This window comes from Physella acuta, unplaced genomic scaffold, assembly GCF_028476545.2.
Source record: "Physella acuta isolate Inbredline_101_S28 unplaced genomic scaffold, ASM2847654v3 ptg001752l, whole genome shotgun sequence".
Lineage (NCBI taxonomy): Eukaryota > Metazoa > Mollusca > Gastropoda > Physidae > Physella > Physella acuta.
In genome coordinates, this window is record NW_026733262.1 from 209514 (window position 1) to 229123 (window position 19610).

Below are 19610 nucleotides of genomic sequence, written 5' to 3' on the forward strand. Positions count from 1 at the left end.
TTAATTTCTCATCCACGTTTTTTTACGGTGTAATATTTTCTTGTTTCAAAACTTACTTTCGTGACTTATGTTTAGTAAACGAGTATAGGTGTAGTATATTTAAATTGTTCTTTTAGTAAAGTAACACTTCGGAAAAAACATATTGCACGTGCATATCTAGTGAACAAAACATAAATCAAGAATACAGTTGAGAAAAAAAAACTATTATTGTGAAGTTGAAGATCGGCATTGTTCATGCTTGGTACATTAGCTGGTATAAAAACAATCCAAGTTTGGCAATAACGAATAATAAAAGGTCTAGCATATTCTGCTTCGTGGATATCAATGGTGCTACTAGTTGATGCGAGTTGGGTGATGTCGTTGACCCAATCCACATCCCTCTTCTACTCGATGGATTAAATTAATAAGCATCCAGTGAACCCTGACCTTTGGTTCGGTGAGATAATCGCCTGCGCGTGGCAGGTAATTAGTGTTTGATCTTGGCCTGTTGCTTGAGCATTATCGGCGACATTTGACAGATTTCTGCAACAAGTCTGCGTCAGGATATTTCTGTTCTTTTCGTTTTGAAACTAAAAATAACAGCAGCCAGCGGATGAAGTGTTGGATGTGTGGTGTGATACAGTAGGAACAGTTTTTTTTTCTGGATAAAGGATTTGTTTTGTTTATTTTAAAAGGTAAGTCGTGTTTTTGTTTGTTGATGTTTATGCTTGTTGATATAGGCGATTGGTAATTTGATTATATTAACATAACCAACCTGTCGTACTTTGTTGATGTTTATGCTTGATATAGGTGATTGCTAATTTGATTATACTAACATAACCAAACATTCGTTTTTTTCTGTTTATGCTTGTTGATATAAGCGATTGACATTTAGAATTATATTAACCAAACTATCGTGATTTGTATTAAAATCACTAGAGATTAGGGTAAAACAAATATTTCAAAAGTTTTCGATGAAACAAGCGTTGGTTGCTGAAGTGTATGATCATCTGACCAGTATTAAATATTCTTTTTTGGGAGTTTTTGGACAAGATTTATCAAAATGTTCTTAGGAAACTGTCAAAAGTTTACGTTTCTTTCTTATCTTTAATGTATGGTGAAAACATGTTTTGAAGTACAACAAGATTATGTTACCATTGGTAACTTACCAGCATAATGTCATCAATGAAAAACCACAAACGTGTTTAATTGAAGTGTGAATGTTGTAGAGCCTCAGTGTGGAGTCTTGTCTAGTGAACCTGAACACTTGGTTCGATGTTATCTATCATTAGTGTAACCATATCGGTGTCTCTTGCTGGGAACAATGGTTGGCATTTTACAATACAGATCACGTTATGTCGAGATTATGTCGAGTCTTCACTGTGTTGCTAAGTCTAGATTATGTTGGTGAATGATTCAAGTCAATATTGCTCACTAAGTCTAGACCATGTGTAAACTATGTTGATAAGTCTAGGCTATGTTGATATGTCTAGACTATGTTGGTAAGTCTAGACTATGTTGCTATGTCTAGACTATGTTGATATGTCTAGACTATATTGATATGTCTAGGCACTGTTGATGAGTAAGTCTAGACTATGTTGATAACTATCTACTATGTTGCTAAATCCAGAATAAGGTGATAAGTCTAGACTATGTGACTAACAGTAGACTATGTTGATAAGTCTAGAATATGTTGCTGACAAAATCTATACACCATTGCTGACTAAGTCACGACTAACATGTGACTAAGTTGCTGACTAAGTCGTGTCTATGCTACTGACGCAGACATGTCTAAGTAGGCAACAGGTGGGTCGATGTGTGGAATAATTTTTTTAACCAGCAGCTATTCGTGTCTGGCACTTAACCTCCTGTTCTACAACAATCAATGCCATAGTGGAACACGCGTTAACACGGGTTCAACATCTAACAAGGCCACACACCCTTGTAAACTTGTCACTGTTTTATTTTATTTTTTTAAAGGTTTTTTTTCTTCGTAAAACTTGATTTACAGTCATTAATACAATAGTCTTTAAAAAAATCGATATATATATATATGTATATATATATATATATATCTATAATATAAGCGGGCTGTGCTTGTCCTTCCTTCCTTCTGTCCGTCCGTCCGTCCGTCATCGCTATAGATTTTGGGACTATAAAAGTAAACTACGCACCATGCTGTGCTTTTCAGTGCACCGCAGTGTCTTATTATAAGTAATAGAGTAGGGTTTGTTTATATAGCGGCATAGAGCTATTTTATAAATGCCACTGTGTTTAATTTTTTGCATAACGTTATGAACATATTAAATATTTGCACTTTGCTAAAACAGATTAAAAAGATCAATGTCAAATATCATTTTACTTTATATTCCTAGAAAAATTGGATAGATTTTCATAACATAATAACAGTAGGGTAGAAAAATCAAATTAATTTAACTCTTTCTAATTATGAAAAGGGAGGTAATTTAAAAATAAATTAAACTCACGCTAATAAAAAAATGTGAATGCAAATCTACGGACCTCTTAGAAGGAATTAGTGTTGAAATAATATAATTAGCAAAATGTGAATGCAAATTGTGCGGATGCGGATTGTTGGAAAATTATAATTAGCATGGATTGATACAAGGCAATCTTTTATTTATTGTATTCACTGAATGTACTGTTTACTACTTCTAATTTTTAATCAACTATTCCGCACCATTATAGACATTGGGTGCGCAATGGTTTTAGTTATGAAACTCAATTGTAAATTTTTAAAATTAAAATACTGGGAAAAAAATGCGTGAATTGATAAAGTGATATATGGTAGGTAAACACGGATATTTTAAATATTGCCTATTTTTTATTGTATATCATTTATTATTATTCTATCTTTCGGTTTGCGGACAAGCTGGGGTTTTATAAGAGAGGCGTAGCTAGGGGGGGGGGGGGGGTTGGAAATCGAAAGTTTTACGGAGGGGGAGGGGGGGTAGGGTGCAAATCGAAAGTTTTAGGGGGTGCAAATCAAAAGTTTGAGCGGGGGGGAATTTCAAATCAAAAGTGGTGCAAATCGAAAGTCTGAGGGGAATGCAAATCAAAAGTTTAAGGGGGTGGGGTGGAAATTGAAATTTTGAGGGGAGGGGGTGCAAATCGTAAGTTTGAGGGAGGGTCAAATCGAAAGTTTGTCCCCGGGCGCCGGAAAGGGTCGCTAGGCCTCTGTTTTGTAGTCATTCACTGTGTCAGACGCGTCCGCCGGGACTCGGAAAGGGCGCGATTTGGCGCTACGGGCTAGACTGTGAGCACTATGCCTTTCTGATTGCATTTAAATTGTGTTTATGTTATGAGTGTTGTGTTCGTTTTTTCGTTTTTTTTTTTGTTTTTTTTTTTTTTTCGTTCCTTCGTTTGTGTTGTGTTTAGTTTTGTTCTGTTCCAAAGTTGGTATATTTAAAAATGATTTACCGTGGCGGAGCACGGGATACAGCTAGTATATATATATATATATATATATATATATATATATATATATATATATATATATATATATATATATATATATATATTTGTTCGTGTGTGTGTATTTTTTCTTCAAGGTACTTACAACAGTTTAATCAACAGAATGTTATGATTCACACTTTCAATGAATAAGTCAACCGTAGAAATGTAATCAACCCTTACACCCCCCCCCCCCTCCCCCTCCCCTCCCTCCTATACTCACCTTTTCTGTCAGACAATGTTCTGGAACTTCACCCAGACGTACAGTACTGCCGGACACTCTAGTACGTAGCCGCAAGAATCAATTGATTTGTTATTGTTGTCAACCTGAGCATCGATCTGTGGGTAGGTTATCGATTCGCGAGGCCTCACTAAGCAAGGGACGTAAGCGCGACTAGCAAGTAGGGAGAAAATGGTAATGGTCCAGGTTTTAATGATATGCTAATTGTTATTCAAACGTCTTTTTTTTTCCCTTCTACGGCTCTTAGAACAAGAGATGCAACGATTATAAAGAAATACACCTAAAGACTCGTTCGATCAGTGTCAGTATAATTTACGATCAATACAGAAGATATTATAAGGCTAACACAAATGTTACTTGGCATGCATTAAGTACGCAAGGTTATACTCACAAATTTACATTTTTAATCAAGCTGTATATGAAATAAAATTAGTAGAACGTCATTGAGTCCACCTAGCTCTGATGGGAACCCTAACTCCATTAGGGAAAGTAAAAGTAGTTAAGAATAGTGCAGACTACACCATCTCTTCCTATGCCGAGGACATAGGTACAGGTAAATTACATGCCCCAGTGACCGTCAGGTTCGAAAAGGAACTTTACTTTTATATGAAACAAATTAAAGCGTTAAAAACCAAGCTACAAAAAAGTTTTAATATGAACTCTACTGTTACATTTTGGTAACTTTGGCGCAAGGTTTAATCTCGCAAAAGCTGATATCAATATTTTCATTTTTAAAATTACAGTTTTTTTTTCGATGACATATTTTTTTCTTCTAATTTTTCACAATGCTATCAACGAGTGACGAGCGTTACATTACGTTTGTCTCTATCAAAGCCCGAACAGTCTCGAGTTCGGATCTCGGTCAGGACTTGTGTCTGTACGATGTCCCTGAGTCCACTCAGCTCTGATGGGTACCTGACTCACGCATAATGCTGACCATACCATCTCTTTATATGCAGTCTAATACACTCTACTTCATCTGTTATACGGATCTTTATATCTAAAAGGGAACTTGAACACCGATTCCAAATGGAGCTCTTTCAATAAAGCATGTTAATGGTGCGTCTAGACATCTTGTGCATGATCCCCTATCTTAAGCATTGCTTAATGAAGATTATGCGCAATCGTGTTTCTATTTAAACTTGGTGAATAATTTTATTTGATAGCTACGTTGAAACCACCCATTTCATTTTTTTTACCTATCATCCTGCATTTATTGACTAAATACCCTCGCCCCTCGCCCAAGACACACGCGGAGACCACTCCATTCGCACCAAGAACACTCACAGTCTGCGGGAATTCCCGTAGCTGCGCGACTGAAGCACCACTTACACTGCGGCGTGCCTGCGTCGCTGGCGTCATGACACCCCTCCTCACTCTGACATTTGTCTCACTAGGGGTTGCCTTCGATCATTATCCGACACACGGAATTTTTTTTTTTGTCCCCGTTCTGTTGTTGACATCAAAGAGTTGTTTTCCCATTCATAATGAAGTCGTGGTTAAGGGTTAGAGTTAAGGCAACGGTCAGTCGTTTGGATCAAAGTGTGCTGTAACGGATTAATTGCATAGCTGTTAACTTCTTAGGGATCTTGGATGTTACCCGGCAGAGCAATATTAGCGTATTGATATCTTTTTTTTAAAATATGTCGTTTTGACATATTCAGTTAAAGCGTAAAAAATGTTAGTTTTAGGTTAAGTACTGGAGGTTTTTTTCTTTTTTTTTGGCTCTGGGTTATGATAAGCAGTGGCGTTACTAGGGCGGATGACATCCAGGGTGTCATGCCCTAATACTAGAACAATAGCCTACTTGATGTCATCTTCAACTAGAATGTTGTCACCCTGTGTCTAGTGATGTAGGCCTATATGACTTGAATACAATATCTAACTTGAAAAAGCGGATGGATATTCTCATGAAAATTTGATACATTTCGTTTAGGTGTCACCCCCTCCCCTTGAGTGTTGACAGGTGGTACTGTCAGCACACTGCATCCCCGCCGTGTAACGCTACTGTGCATTAGTGTACCAACATTAGCGACAATAATAACCCTCGGTACTTCGTTATTTATAAAAGTATAGTTAGAGTTTGGGTTAAAAGTTGCAGTATAGATTTTATAGCTAGGATTAAATTTAGGATCCGCTGTCGACCTCACAAGTATACCCCTAGCATTTTGAATCGTTAGTCAAAGGTTAGTGATATGGCCAGGTTTAATTAATGATCAGATTAGAGCCAAGTTAGTAGCCTGGATAAGACCTGATTGTGTAAGGGGTGGGGAGTAGGGTCGAGGGGTTGGGGTATGTTGTCAGTGTCCCACACATAAGTAGGTGTTTGCACATTGAACTATAACTGTTAGCTGGCGTATGCCGTATAAGACCACTCCACTAAGTGTTGAGAATTGTGTGGACGATGTCGCATTTTTATATTTATTTTTAAAGACAGTAAAATAACAGATGTTTCATAAGTCAGAATGAAATATACACAAATTACGAAAACCACATATTTTAGCGAAAAATCACTTACTACATTTTCATATAAAATGATAAGAACTCGCTTTATATTCTGAATGAAAGGCAGCTAGCCCTCATATTAATCTTACTATTTTATGTGGTGAAAATTGAGCATAAATTAGAATAAAGAACATTGCTATTACGTATTAAAAGTTGGTCATGGAAACAGATGAACTCTACTTCATCTAATGTGTATTGGACACGAACAGGGAAAAAATGATGATTTAGCTTTTGTCTGTGCCACCTTCACACGCAGTATATCATAACAAATTACTAAACCCCCAACCCATCATGTTATATACTAGTGGTAATCTAACTTTTTGTTTCACAAAATGTTCTCAAAAAAAAAATTTTTAATTTTTAAAAAATATTTGACATTTCACAACCAAGTGAAAAAAATATTTATTCAATTAAATATTCAAATAAAAATGAAGGGAGTAATAAAAGTGTTAAAAGCACATCAATAATTTTCCACCTTTTCGAAACCTAACAGTAAGTAGTTGAACAACAATCTAGAACCGGCTTTATAACCGTGTATGTGCCCAGTTGATCGGTCGTGCAGGTATACAAGCCCTGGGGGTGTAAGGGAGGTTTTTACGAAACGCAGCCCTTTACACTGCAATAACAGCCCTTTACACTATAACCACAGCCCTTTACACTTACACTAGAACCACAGACCTTTACATTAGAACCACAGCCCTTTACACTAGACCCCCTTTACACTAGAACCGAAGCCCTTTACACTAGACCCACAGCCTTTTACACTAGAAAAACAGAAGTCCAGCCCTTAACACTAGAACCACAGCCCTTTACACTACAGCTTTACAGCGCCACTTGCTATTGTTTTACATTCTAACAAACTGCATTGACAAACATTGACACTCAACACAGAATAAAAGGAGCAGATCCATCAAGTCCCGGGAAGGGGGAGAGGAGTGGGGGGGGGGGGGGAGAGATAAACACGTGGAATGCCGGGATGGATGGTCTCATTCAGAAGTCACGTGTCCGGGCGGCGGCCATTTTTTTTTCCTCGAGTCAAACCAGCCTCACTTCCGTTTTCCTTCCTGCGACTTTCGCTAGCTAATGGCTTTGGTACTTAACTGGCGTCGTTGAGGAGAGGGCGAAATCGTACAAGGCGTCTAAGGTTACAGTGTTATTGTTGTGGGGCCGAGAGTTAACTCTCTCGGTTCAATGTGTCTGGTGGATGATAGTTAAATCTCTCAATATGTCTGGTGGATGATAGTTAAATCTCTAAATGTGTCTGGTGGATGATAGTTAAATCTTTCGGTTCAATGTGTCTGGTGGATGATAGTTAAATCTCTCAGTTCAATGTGTCTGGTGGATGATAGTTAAATCTCTAAATGTGTCTGGTGGATGATAGTTAAATCTCTAAATGTGTCTGGTGGATGATAGTTAAATCTCTCAATGTGTCTGGTGGATGATAGTTAAATCTCTTGGTTCAATGTGTCTGGTGGATGATAGTTAAATCTCTCAGTTTAATATGTCTGGCGGATGATAGTTAAATCTCTCGGTTCAATGTGTCTGGTGGATGATAGTTAAATCTCTCAGTTCAATGTGTCTGGTGGATGATAGTTAAATCTTTCGGTTCAATGTGTCTGGTGGATGATAGTTAAATCTCTCAGTGCAATGTGTCTGGTGGATGATAGTTAAATCTTTCGGTTCAATGTGTCTAGTGAATGATAGTTAAATCTCTAAATGTGTCTGGTGGATGATAGTTAAATCTCTCAGTTCAATGTGTCTGGTGGATGATAGTTAAATCTCCCAGTTGTCTGGTGGATGATAGTTAAATCTCTTCGTTCAGTTTGAAATTTATGGCAAAATTACGTTTAGTTATTGAAAACACTGCATTGAGTAACATCGCTGCTAACGTTTAAATTCAATAAAAAAATCAATTGGTTTAATTTAATGTTGGTTTAGTGTTAAGGCTAGTCTAGGCCATAGTTAGGGTATGGATAACTATTTCTAGCCATATCGACGCCATAAGAGAAAAGTACAACACAAAGCAATCTAATAATGGAACATCAGTAATTAGAATCATAAAAAAAAAGAAAAAGGGCGAATAAAAAAAGAGCGCAACTGTTAATTGATATGCTACCGTAAAAGCCTGCAATTACCGGGAATTCCCTGAATCCACCTCGCATATAAATGTCACAATAAACCGTTTATTGAATTAGTTGGCCACCTGCCAAGCTGGCCAGGATAGGCAAACACCCACCAGCTTAGCCATGTAGCAATCCATCCTTCCATGCGCCCGTCCGTCCATCCATCCGTCCGTCCATCCATCTATCCATCCGTCTATGCGCCCGTCCGTCCATCTATCCATCCGTCCATGCGCCCGTCCGTCCATCTATCCATGCGCTAGTCCATCCATCTATCCATCCGTTCATAGTACCGTACGTCCATCCATCCATTCACCCATCCATCTATCCATCCGTCCATGCGCCCGTCCGTCCATCCATCTATCTATCCATCCACAATGTGCCCGTCCGTCCTTCCATGTATCCATCCATCCATACACCCGTCCGTCCATCTATCCACGCGCTCGCACATCCATCCATCTATCCAACAATCCATCCAGGAAAGAAAACTCCAAAATAAAATTGTAGTGGACACCAAGTCCGTCTTCCATTCGGCAGTGTCTTCAACTGAACCCATCCATGATTTCCTCGTCCAGAGCTTAATTACACGCCGCTAAGATTCCTATTTGCTTCCAATATTTAACGCTGTTAAATTAGACGATTAACACCATTCGCCCACAAAATATATTAACAACTCGACACAAATCTTCGTGTTACAGAAATCGTTTGCCCCCTTGACCAATAGACCTGTTTACATTTGAAAAAATCCCCACAAAAAATGACATCACCATCAGCTGACTCAAGTTTTTCGCGTCTTGCTTGCATTCCTTAACAATGCTCATTTTTTTTTCGTCTCCATCCTGAGCATTCAGCCGGGCGGTATTGTATCTCTCACAGCGACTGCCACGCCATTTATTCGTTTCATTAAAATACAATAGGAATCGATGCTGCTCCGATATCTGTAAACCGTAGTTCGGGATCGATACTGCGTATTCGCATCCGCCCACCAAACCAAACTCGAAAAAAAAAATTCTCGTTTCTGCTTACACGTATTGTTGTCGTTGCGGTATTTGCACACTGCGCCCGAATAAGGAATCGATACTATCAAAGTAACAAGTTTATAGATGTGTGTCCTGGGGTCGATATTTAATCAAATACCCCCTACCGATATTTACATGAAGCCGGTCACGTGATGGTGGTCTAGCGGTGTCTTGGCCTGGAAAATGTCGCCCGGTATCCCATACTCCTCAGTGCTATTGTATCGGCAGGCTCCGTGTGTGCCGTTGATTAAAATTAAAACACGCGAGAAACAAAACAAAGAACGCGAGTACACATGAATAGACTTGTATAATACACCACCACCAACTGTCAGTGCTGTGAACTATAACTACTGCAAACAGTAACGGTTATTATTTTTTTAAAGTGTGAGTAGGGTATTGTGGTATCGTGTTTTTTTTCTAGAGGTATCACTTTTAGGGTCAGCGTTAAGGTGTGGACATGATGTAGGATCAGGGATGAGGGGGGGGGGTATTGGTTCAGGCAAAATATGTCTTCAATAGACTTGTGCGTTTAGAGATGTCTAGTAGAAATAATACAAATACATATAGGGTTTCAGTGGCGTAGCGAGGTCGGGTGTCACCCGGTGCGCACTTAATGGTGTCACCCCCTCAGAGGCGTAGCGACCCTTCCCAGGGACCCCCCCCCCCCTCACACTTTCGATTTGCACCCCCCCCTCAAGTTTTTCTCTATATATTTTACTATTTTTTGCCTTGGTGTCACCCCCCTAAATGGTGTCACCCGGTGCGGTCCGCACGTCCGCAACCCCCCCCCCCCCCCCTCGCTACGCCTCTGTAGGGTTTAATATTGTAAATGGTTGTTATAATAGTGACAATAATAACATTAATAATAATTTTAATAATATAAACCATTTCATTAATAATAATGCACATAAAAAGCATATTGGTGATAATAATGACAGTAGCAATCTTAATCACAATTTTGATAACGATTTGGGATATTATGAAAACAAAGTTAGTTAACCTTTACACCGGCAAGAAAATTACATTTCTTATCATATCATGTAGACTTAAAGTAATTACCTAGCTAATTTATAGCCTTGTTTTAGGTTTTATATCTATCATAACACTAATATTATAATTATATTATATAATGGTTGTGATTGTATATTTTCCTATGGCGAAGTGACCAGGGATGGATACGACCTTAGGTCAATTGTTTCAAGCGTCCACTTTCTGGTGATACGAGGGGCAGTCAGAGGCGTAGCGAGGAGGGGTACATATGTCCCCGGTCGCCGACCTTAGAAGGCGCCAAAATGGGTTGGAAAAACAAATTATGAATAGTTTGAGGGGCGGGGGTGCAAATCGAAAGTTTGAGGGGGGGGGTGCAAATTGAAAATTTGCTCCCGAGGGGGGCGCCAAATTGAAAGTTTGTCCCCGGGCGCCGGGAAGGGTCGCTACGGCTCTGGGGACAGTACGGGCATCGGCGTTGGTATCGATATCTGTATACGGGTACCGGTATTGAGGGTATCTTGACCTGTACATGATATGGATAAGTGTAGATTATCTGTATTTGAAAGATAATGATGTCTATGACAGCGGTGGTAGATTATCTGCAGAGTAAAGGAGTCTGCTGATGTCCTGTATCTGTAGGGTGTTGATATCTGCAGATAATAGGTATCTATAGACGTGGGTATCGATATCTTTAGAGTATTGATATATGTCGGTATCGGTATAAATAGGGTATCGATATTTGTGAAGGTATCGACATCTGTGAAGTTGTAGATTTATTTAAGTGTATCGTTATATGCTTCAGTAGTTATAAGTATGTTGATTGTATGTATGTTATTATCGCTTTAAGTATCAGGTATGAGGCTAGGTTCACGCTTTTGTAACCATGTTGGAGGTTTGGATTAGGATTGAAGTTAGGGGAACACAATGTGGTGATAACCTGGTTATAGGTTAGGGTAAATATTGAGGTTAGCGTCACCTATGTGTTGATATGCAGGTTAGAGGTTGCGATTGGGCTGGGGTAGGGGTGAACAACTATCACAACATACCTGCGCCCCGCCCTTGTCGGAGTTTGTAGCGGTACCAGAGAACACTAATAGACCATTTCATTGATTATTGATGGGCTTTTCCTCTTCTCCAAGGGAGGTAACGCTTGTCTCAAATGTGCTTTACTTGTAGCAACAAATACCCTTTGCTTCAAGGCGGCCTCTCTCTCCAGTAAATGAACTGCCGGGCCAACTTAGATCCGGCCAACTTAGATCCGGCCAATTTAGATCCGGCCAACTTAGATCCGGCCAATTTAGATCCGGCCAACTTAGATCCGGCCAATTTAGATCCGGCCAACTTAGACCGGGCCAACCTTGACCAAGGCCAGTTTTAACGGGATTCATCTTTGACATTTAGATTGAATATGAACTTAATCGAATCTTTCATCCCAGCACCCGATGACCAGGGCATCAATAAACAGGAAAAAAATAAATAAATGGAAGCTTGGCGTTTTTTTTTTTTAGATAGAAATAACTGGAGAGCTAAGGGGCGGATAATTACAGCGACGGTGAGCAAACTAGTTACGGGACTTAGGGTTAAACGCATGCGCAAACATTCTTTTTATTGGCAAATTAGAAAAAGGAAAAACCTTGTTAGTATTGGGGAACGGATATTTTTATTATTTAAATGGTTGTTTAGTCTGTGTACGCGATTGTATAGAAATGTTGTATGTTGCATTTTTTTTTCTTGTGCTTGGTAAGCTTTTTGTATTTAAAAAGTAAATAACATGGAAGGGTGTTTTGTACAGGGTTGTATGTTGAAGAGTATGTGGATGTATATGGAAGATAGGAGGGGGAGGGTTAGTGATAATTTGCCATTATACCTGATATGTAATTTTTTTTTACTTATAAGTCCCGGAGTCAAAATGGAAATCTTAAATTATCTGCTTAGAAATGTCACCGCAGGCTTAATTAAAAAAAAAAACAACTTTTAAAATATAAATATATATTGACATCAGCAGATCACTAATTAATGCACTTGAAGTCAGCAGACGGAGTTTATCCGCTAGGGTGGACTTCATTTTGCCGCACATCTTTATGTTAGACAAGATTTTTTTTACCCTCTAAAATTCTTAAAGAATTTCGCCAAAGAAATATCTAGCAAACCATGCTGAAAGGTTGATTTTGAAGTGCGCATGGTCTACCATGTATAGCAAGTCTAGAGCTGGATTTTTTTCCAGACGTTTTGTTTGATGGGGGGGGGGGTATTTGAACTTCCCATTGGGAAAGATGGGGGGGGGGAATTATAATAATTGTTAAAGTATATTTTGTTCCATTTTGTCCGTGGAGAAGTTGGTGTGCCCTGGATAAAGGAAGTCCCCCCCCCCTCCCGGGTGTAGAGGAAGATTTTAAAAAACCTGTATAAAGGTAGATGCAAATCCTGGATTACTGTATCATATTGCTTTTCAACTAAGTATCTACCCCATAATCGAATAATATGGAACGGCGTGGCCTAGCGGTGGAGCGCTTGACTGCTAACCCGATAATTTCGAGTTGGAATCCGGGTTCAAGTTAGTGCATGTGAGTCCACCCAAATCTGAATAATAGGTAGTATTATAAACACATTATATATAATTAGTTTCTGGTGTATTTATATCATCATTACCTAAGTCAGCAGCCGACAGTCATGATTTCAAGTCTTAAACTGACAAATTAATCAAAATAAAAAATTGCACCGGAAGCGCGAAGTGGGGAGAGATAAAAATATAATTTCCAGTCACATGACCGCACCCCATTTCCGGCGCTAATCGTTTTTGCCTGTTATCAACTCAGCCATTGGCTGGGCTATGAATGATGTCAGAAGTCAAACAAGTGACCGGAAGTCTTCCGACATCACCAGGCCCGTCACCCCGGGGGGTGGGGGTGTCGGGGTCACGGCGCCCCGCGAGCCTCATCCATAAATGTCGTCGTGTTCACAATCCGCTAGATTACCTAGTCTTGTATTGTTTGCTTTATCGTCTGCGAAACGCCACTTCATCTCACAGGATGAGCGAGCAGACGGCGGCGCTGAGAGAGCCGGGAGATGTTTACGATGCCGGAAGATACACGACGCGATGTTGCCGCGGTATGACGCGATTTTGCCGCGGTACTAAAACTCCACATGATATATACCACATCATGCGAAATGCACTGACCCGATTTCCTCACATCCAACTTAAGCATGGTTGTGATGTATTGTAATGAAGGACTTCCAATTCATTCACCCAAAATTATTTCGGACACATTACCAAGAAGAGCTGTACAAAGGTATAAAAAAGACGTTTTAATAACAAAATTGTATATAATAATGCATTAAAAAAGGAGCAAAAAAATGATTTTCTTTAAATATATAATAATATACTAACATTTAAATAACTGTAAAGATAAACGTTGGTTTCTTCTTAAATTTAGTAAAACTTTTCAATAGATAATTTAGTGAACCACGTGCCAAGTTTGAAACGAATAGGCGAGTCAGAAGTGATCCCAATTTCGCTCAGCAGTTACGATCCATGACGGAGGAGGGAAAAAGTTAAATAAAAGCTTGTAAAAAAACGGCTGCTAGTATTGTATTTAATTAAAAAAAATAAAAACATTACATTTGTAATATAAGATGAGGACGCGTGGTCCAAACCTTACTTTCTAGATGTGTTTTTATTTTCACCTATGCTAGATTTACCTTGTAGTTTTTTGTGTTGCATATTCTGAGGTGTACCCAGAGGCGTAGCGAGGGGAGGGGGTGGGGGTGCGGACCGCACCGGGTGACACCATTTAGGGGGGTGACACCAAGGCAAAAAATAGCAAAATATATAGAGAAAAATTTGAGGGGGGGGGGGGGGTGGGGTGCAAATCGAAAGTTTGAAAGTTTGTCCCAGGAAGGGTCGCTACGCCTCTGAAGGGGGGGGGGGGTGACACCATTAAGTGCCGCACCGGGTAACACCCGACCTCGCTACACCACTGAGTGTACCTCAAATGCTAGTATTGCCTTATCTAGATTGATCTAAGGCTATATAAAAAAGTTATCGCTTTATCTAGAGTTTATCTTCTTTAAAAGATATCTATAAACAAACTACCATAACAGATATTATATTTCACGGTGACAAATAGCGTGTAGTCGATATCGTCGATGTACAAAATACTAGTAAAATATCATGTATATTAGAAATTGTCAAGGAAAATCATCATTATCATCATTTCCCCGTTCGTGCCCAAGACACATGAGGCAGATGAAGTAGAGTTCATCTGCTCCAGACCTCGACATATAAAAGGATAGCTTGGTCAGAATTATGAACAGTCGCCTTTGTTTCCCTAACGTGAGTTAGGTACCTATCAGAGCTGGGTGGACTCATGGACGCTGCACTGATTTGAACCCGGATTTGAACTCGAAACTCCCGCTCTCCGCCGCTAAGCCACGCCGTCCACATTAAGGAAAATAAACAGCGTGTATTCGATCCCGTCAAAAATAGATCATCTCATCGATGATGAGCTAGAAGAAAAAAAACCCTCGAAATAAAAGCTTAATGTTCCCCAAATCACGCGTCTGTTAGCTAAATATGTAGCGTCTAACTCTTAGCGTCATGCAGACAACAGCGCTGAAATTTGTCGACGATTCAGTGAAAGGGGGAGGAGATTTCGATTGCAAGACGAACGATTGAATAAATAAACCTGGACATATCGAGGTGGATCTTTTTTCATTGATTTTGGCTTGCGTTTCTTCATGCGGCTTGGGGAAAAAAACTGGACAGTTTCGTTTTTGGACGAGAATAAAGCGGCACAAAAACAGTGTTTGTTTTGACATGCCTGTGTTGCTGGTGGGAGGAGTTTGCTTCCGTGGCAGGACAATCCACCAAACTATTTTTTTTTCTTTTTTTCTTTTTTTTTAATCGTCTGGAGTTCCAGAGTTCTGCTTCGACGCAACAGAATCTCTCATGACCCCCTCCCCAGCTACCACCACCACCCTCACTACCCTACGGGCGCCAGCTACAGGATTATCGGGCTAGTTGTAACAGATTAGTACCGGGAGCTTATCAATCAGTGATTGGGATTGATCGCGGAAGGTTGCGGCTTTCTGGCGCATGGAGATGTAATCCTGTGCCATATAGGCTAGCGCGTTGCCATGCCGACGAATGAGGGGCCTGACGAAAATGCCGGTCAAGAAACACAAGGCCAGCCATAAATAGGTAACCGGCAAAATAGTTTCCGGTTCAACGAAAAAAAAGCCGGCAAAAAAAAAAATCTAAAAAAATAAATAAAACAGATGCCGGCTAAAAGTCATTATACCGGCCAGAAAAAATAGGAACCAGTTTAATGAGAAAAAAATATCGGCCGGAAAATAGATGCCTTCAAAAAAATGCTGGCCAAAAATAGAAAATAGTTAACGGCCAAAATAATAGATATGCTATCGGTCAAACGGAAAATGCATACAGAAAAATACATGCCGAAAAAAAAATTAGATTTTCAAAAAAAAATATATATAATATATAAATTAATTAAAAAATTCAACAACAAAAACAACCAATCAACATCAAACTGATACCATTAAAAGAAATAGAGCTTTATGCCATATAGAAAAAAAAAATGCCAACCAAAAATAGATGCTATCCAAAATAATAGATGCAGGCAAATCAATCGATACAAGCAAATGAAATGGTTGCCAGACAAACAAATTCTTGCCAAAATAGAGATGCAAGCCAAATAAAAAACAAATTGATGTGGCCAAATAGATGAAATAGATGCCTGGCTGTTATTTGATGTGTTTGCTTAATTGAGATGATGTGAAAATCTGTATTGATTACAACATCTGTCATCTTTGCTAGCTTGTTGCCATGACGACCAATCTTGGGCACACCCACAAATGCCAGTCGGATAAAAAATAGAGGCCAGCAAAAACCTAGATGTCGACCAGTCAGCATTTAGCCGGCCTGTAATATATGCCGGCCTGTAATATATGCCGGCCTGTAATATATGCCGGCCTGTAATATATGCCGGCCTGTAATATATGCCGGCCTGTAATATATGCCGGCCTGTAATATATGCCGGCCTGTAATATATGCCGGCCTGTAATATATGCCGGCCTGTAATATATGCCGGCCTGTAATATATGCCGGCCTGTAATATATGCCGGCCTGTAATATATGCCGGCCTGTAATATATGCCGGCCAAAACAATACATGCCGGCCTGAAATAAATACCGATCAAAACAAATATATGCCGGCCTAAAATAAATATCGGCCAAAACAAATATATGCCGGCCTGAAATATATGCCGGCCAAAATAATAAATGCCGGCCTAAAATAAATACCGGTCAAAACAAATAAATGCCGGCCAAAACAATTCATGCTGGTTTAAAATAAATGCCGGCCAAAACAATTCATGCTGGTTTTAAAAAAAATGCCGGCCAAAACAATTCATGCCGGTCTAAAATAAATACCGGCCAAAACAATTCATGCCGGTCTAAAATAAATACCGGCCAAAACAAATATATGCCGGCCTTGAATAAATACCAGCCAAAACAATACACGCCGGTCTAAAATAAATACCGGCAAAAACAATATATGCAGACCAAGCACAAATTATACCAGCCGAAAAAAAAAGATGTCTGGTCGCTATTTGATGACATCGTTAAACTGTGTGAAAATCTGTTTTAATTAAAACACGGTTCACATGTTACAACCAATACTATACAAGCCTAGTTTACACTATATAGCTTTTGGGCACTTACATAAACATTACTGTATTTGTGTATCATATTTAATGACATTTCTAAAACCTTTTCCCATATTTGTATATAGGCCTACAATGTATAAGAAAATTTCTAAAACCTATTTCCAAATGTGTACCTATATACAATGTATACGAACATTTCTAAAACCTATTAGTGTATGCAATATATAAAGAACTTTCTAAAACCTATTTGTATATAGTCCATATATACAATGTATAAAGACATTTCTAAAACCTATTTGTATATGCAATATATGTATAGAACTTTCTAAAACCTATTTGTATATAGTCCATATATACAATGTATAAAGAAATTTCTAAAACCTATTTGTATTTGCAATGTATAAAGAAATTTCTAAAACCTCCTTCCATATTTATATATGAAATGTTTAAAGAAGAAGCTAAGCCGACTTCAGTATATCTGTATTACATATCTACATACAGTTAGTCAAGAGTTGTGTACTTTCAGCCAGTGTTTTAAATCTACACTTTATCGAGTTCCACCACGATCCTTTACTATTTCACCAGTTTTAGCATAAAAGTAAGAAATTACCAGCCACTCTATAACCTCTTCGTGGACGGCGCTAGACTGCTAACACAAAAGTCTCGAGTTCGAATCCGGGTTCCAGTTAGTGGAACGTCCCTGAGTCCACCCAGCTCTGATGGGTACCTAACACACGTTAGGAAAAGTAAAAGCGGCTGGGCATAGTCTTGACCACATTATCTTTTCACATACCGCGGTTAAGAAACTAGTGCATTCTACTTCATCTGCCCAATGGATCGATATGTTTAGATAGGCATCTTTACTATAACCTTGTCGGCTGCTAACCGCAGAAAAAAAAAATTAATCAAATCAGAATGTGCAGCTCCATGCATTACTTTCATCCGTGCTAATTAAAATTAATCTTGTAATCATGCTGTAATCTGTCCCTCCAACATTGTGTACCGGGTAATACCCCGCTACGCATTAGCTTCAAGTGGATATTTTCAAACTCTCAGCCAGGACTTTATTTTTTCACGACTTAAAATTGTAATTAATCAATTCCACAGGGGAATTGAAAACATCAAATGATGAATACGTTTCGATTAAGGGAAGCTATTCCAAAAGCTTTGATGACTTCCCCTTGATTTCGAGAGTTTATTAACTACATTTTTTTTTCTCTTTTATTTTTTTTTTAATATTTCATCCTCAAAATCCACGAGCGTTCGGTGATGTTTTATTATGTGTTAAGCACGGCTGACAGAAATCAATATCTTTAAATTATCAAATTAAACTGCTATTGAGTTTAATAATCGATGCGTTGCAAAGAAGATCAAAACGTAGCACTTTTTACCTGCTCTGGTAAAACAGATGGACCAGCAACAATAATTAAACAATAATAAAACAATAATTAAAGAATAATTAAACATTTCTTTTTTTTTTACATGTAAGCATGTTGTTATATTAAGCAGTGTTTTGTTATATATACTACAGCTATTCGTCTTCTTCGTTTTAAATTGTAATTTTGGAAGGGATTTCCTTCAACACAATTATTACGTGAAAACTTGATATGCGACGTATAAACCATTGACTCCGATTTCAGCCAGTGTCTTTCCAGACTTTTTTCTCAGGGGGCGGGGGGGGGGGGGGGGCGGACTGGTAAAAATATATATGCACTATATAAATTCCGAAGAGGTGCTTGGAAGAAATTCTGATTTCAGCCTGCTTTTCTTTCTAAATTTACTTCCATAGCATCTGTCCACCCAAAAAGAAACTAGCAGAATAAAAGCAGTTGTTTGATTTTTCTCTCCTAGATAAGTAACTGTATACAGTTATCGAGCCTAATCTGCCTGGGGTTTGAACTAGGGACATTTCGGTTGAGCAACCATGAGCTTCACCGACCCTACCACGCTGTACCTCTGATAGAGTTTTATTATTAATTTTAATGTTAAACACACACACGCACGCACACACACATACATGTACATATGTGTATTTGTATACATTTATACGTGTGTTTGTATGTGTGCTTGTGAGTGTATGATAGGACGCGAGCGGCTAATGTCGATGTTTTCTGGTAATTAGAAAAGACTTTTGCCGGCTTTAATTACCAAAAAAAAAAACCATCAATGAAATGACAAGACAAAAACTTGAGTCGCTGACGGCCAAAACTCTGGAATTTTCAGGCTAAAGGAGAGGCTGGGACACGCACTTGAGGTAACTGGATGGAGGGGGTAAAAAGGAGAAGAGGCAAATACAAGTTAGGAACAAAAATAGGTGGGAAAGATAGTGGAACCTTCAATAAAAATATATGGTGCATACGAGGAAAGATAGTGGAACCTTCAATAAAAATATATGGTGCATACAAGGAAAGATAGTGGAACCTTCAATAAAAATATATGGTGCATACGAGGAAAGATAGTGGAACCTTCAATAAAAATATATGGTGCATACGAGGAAAGATAGTGGAACCTTCAATAAAAATATATGGTGCATACGAGGAAAGATAGTGGAACCTTCAATAAAAATATATGGTGTATACAGTGAAAGATAGTGAAACCT

At 38.8% G+C, this 19610-nt stretch overlaps 1 protein-coding gene across 1 annotated transcript in view; it reads left to right on the forward strand.

Moving 5' to 3' along the window:
• Positions 1-342: 342 nt before the first annotated feature.
• The window catches only part of LOC131930290 (uncharacterized), a 99948-nt gene continuing 80680 nt past the window's right edge, over positions 343-19610 (forward strand). The window contains exon 1 of the mRNA XM_059286706.1: positions 343-674. The gene's annotated coding sequence lies outside the window, so the exon portion shown is untranslated. The remainder of the gene's footprint in view (positions 675-19610) is intronic.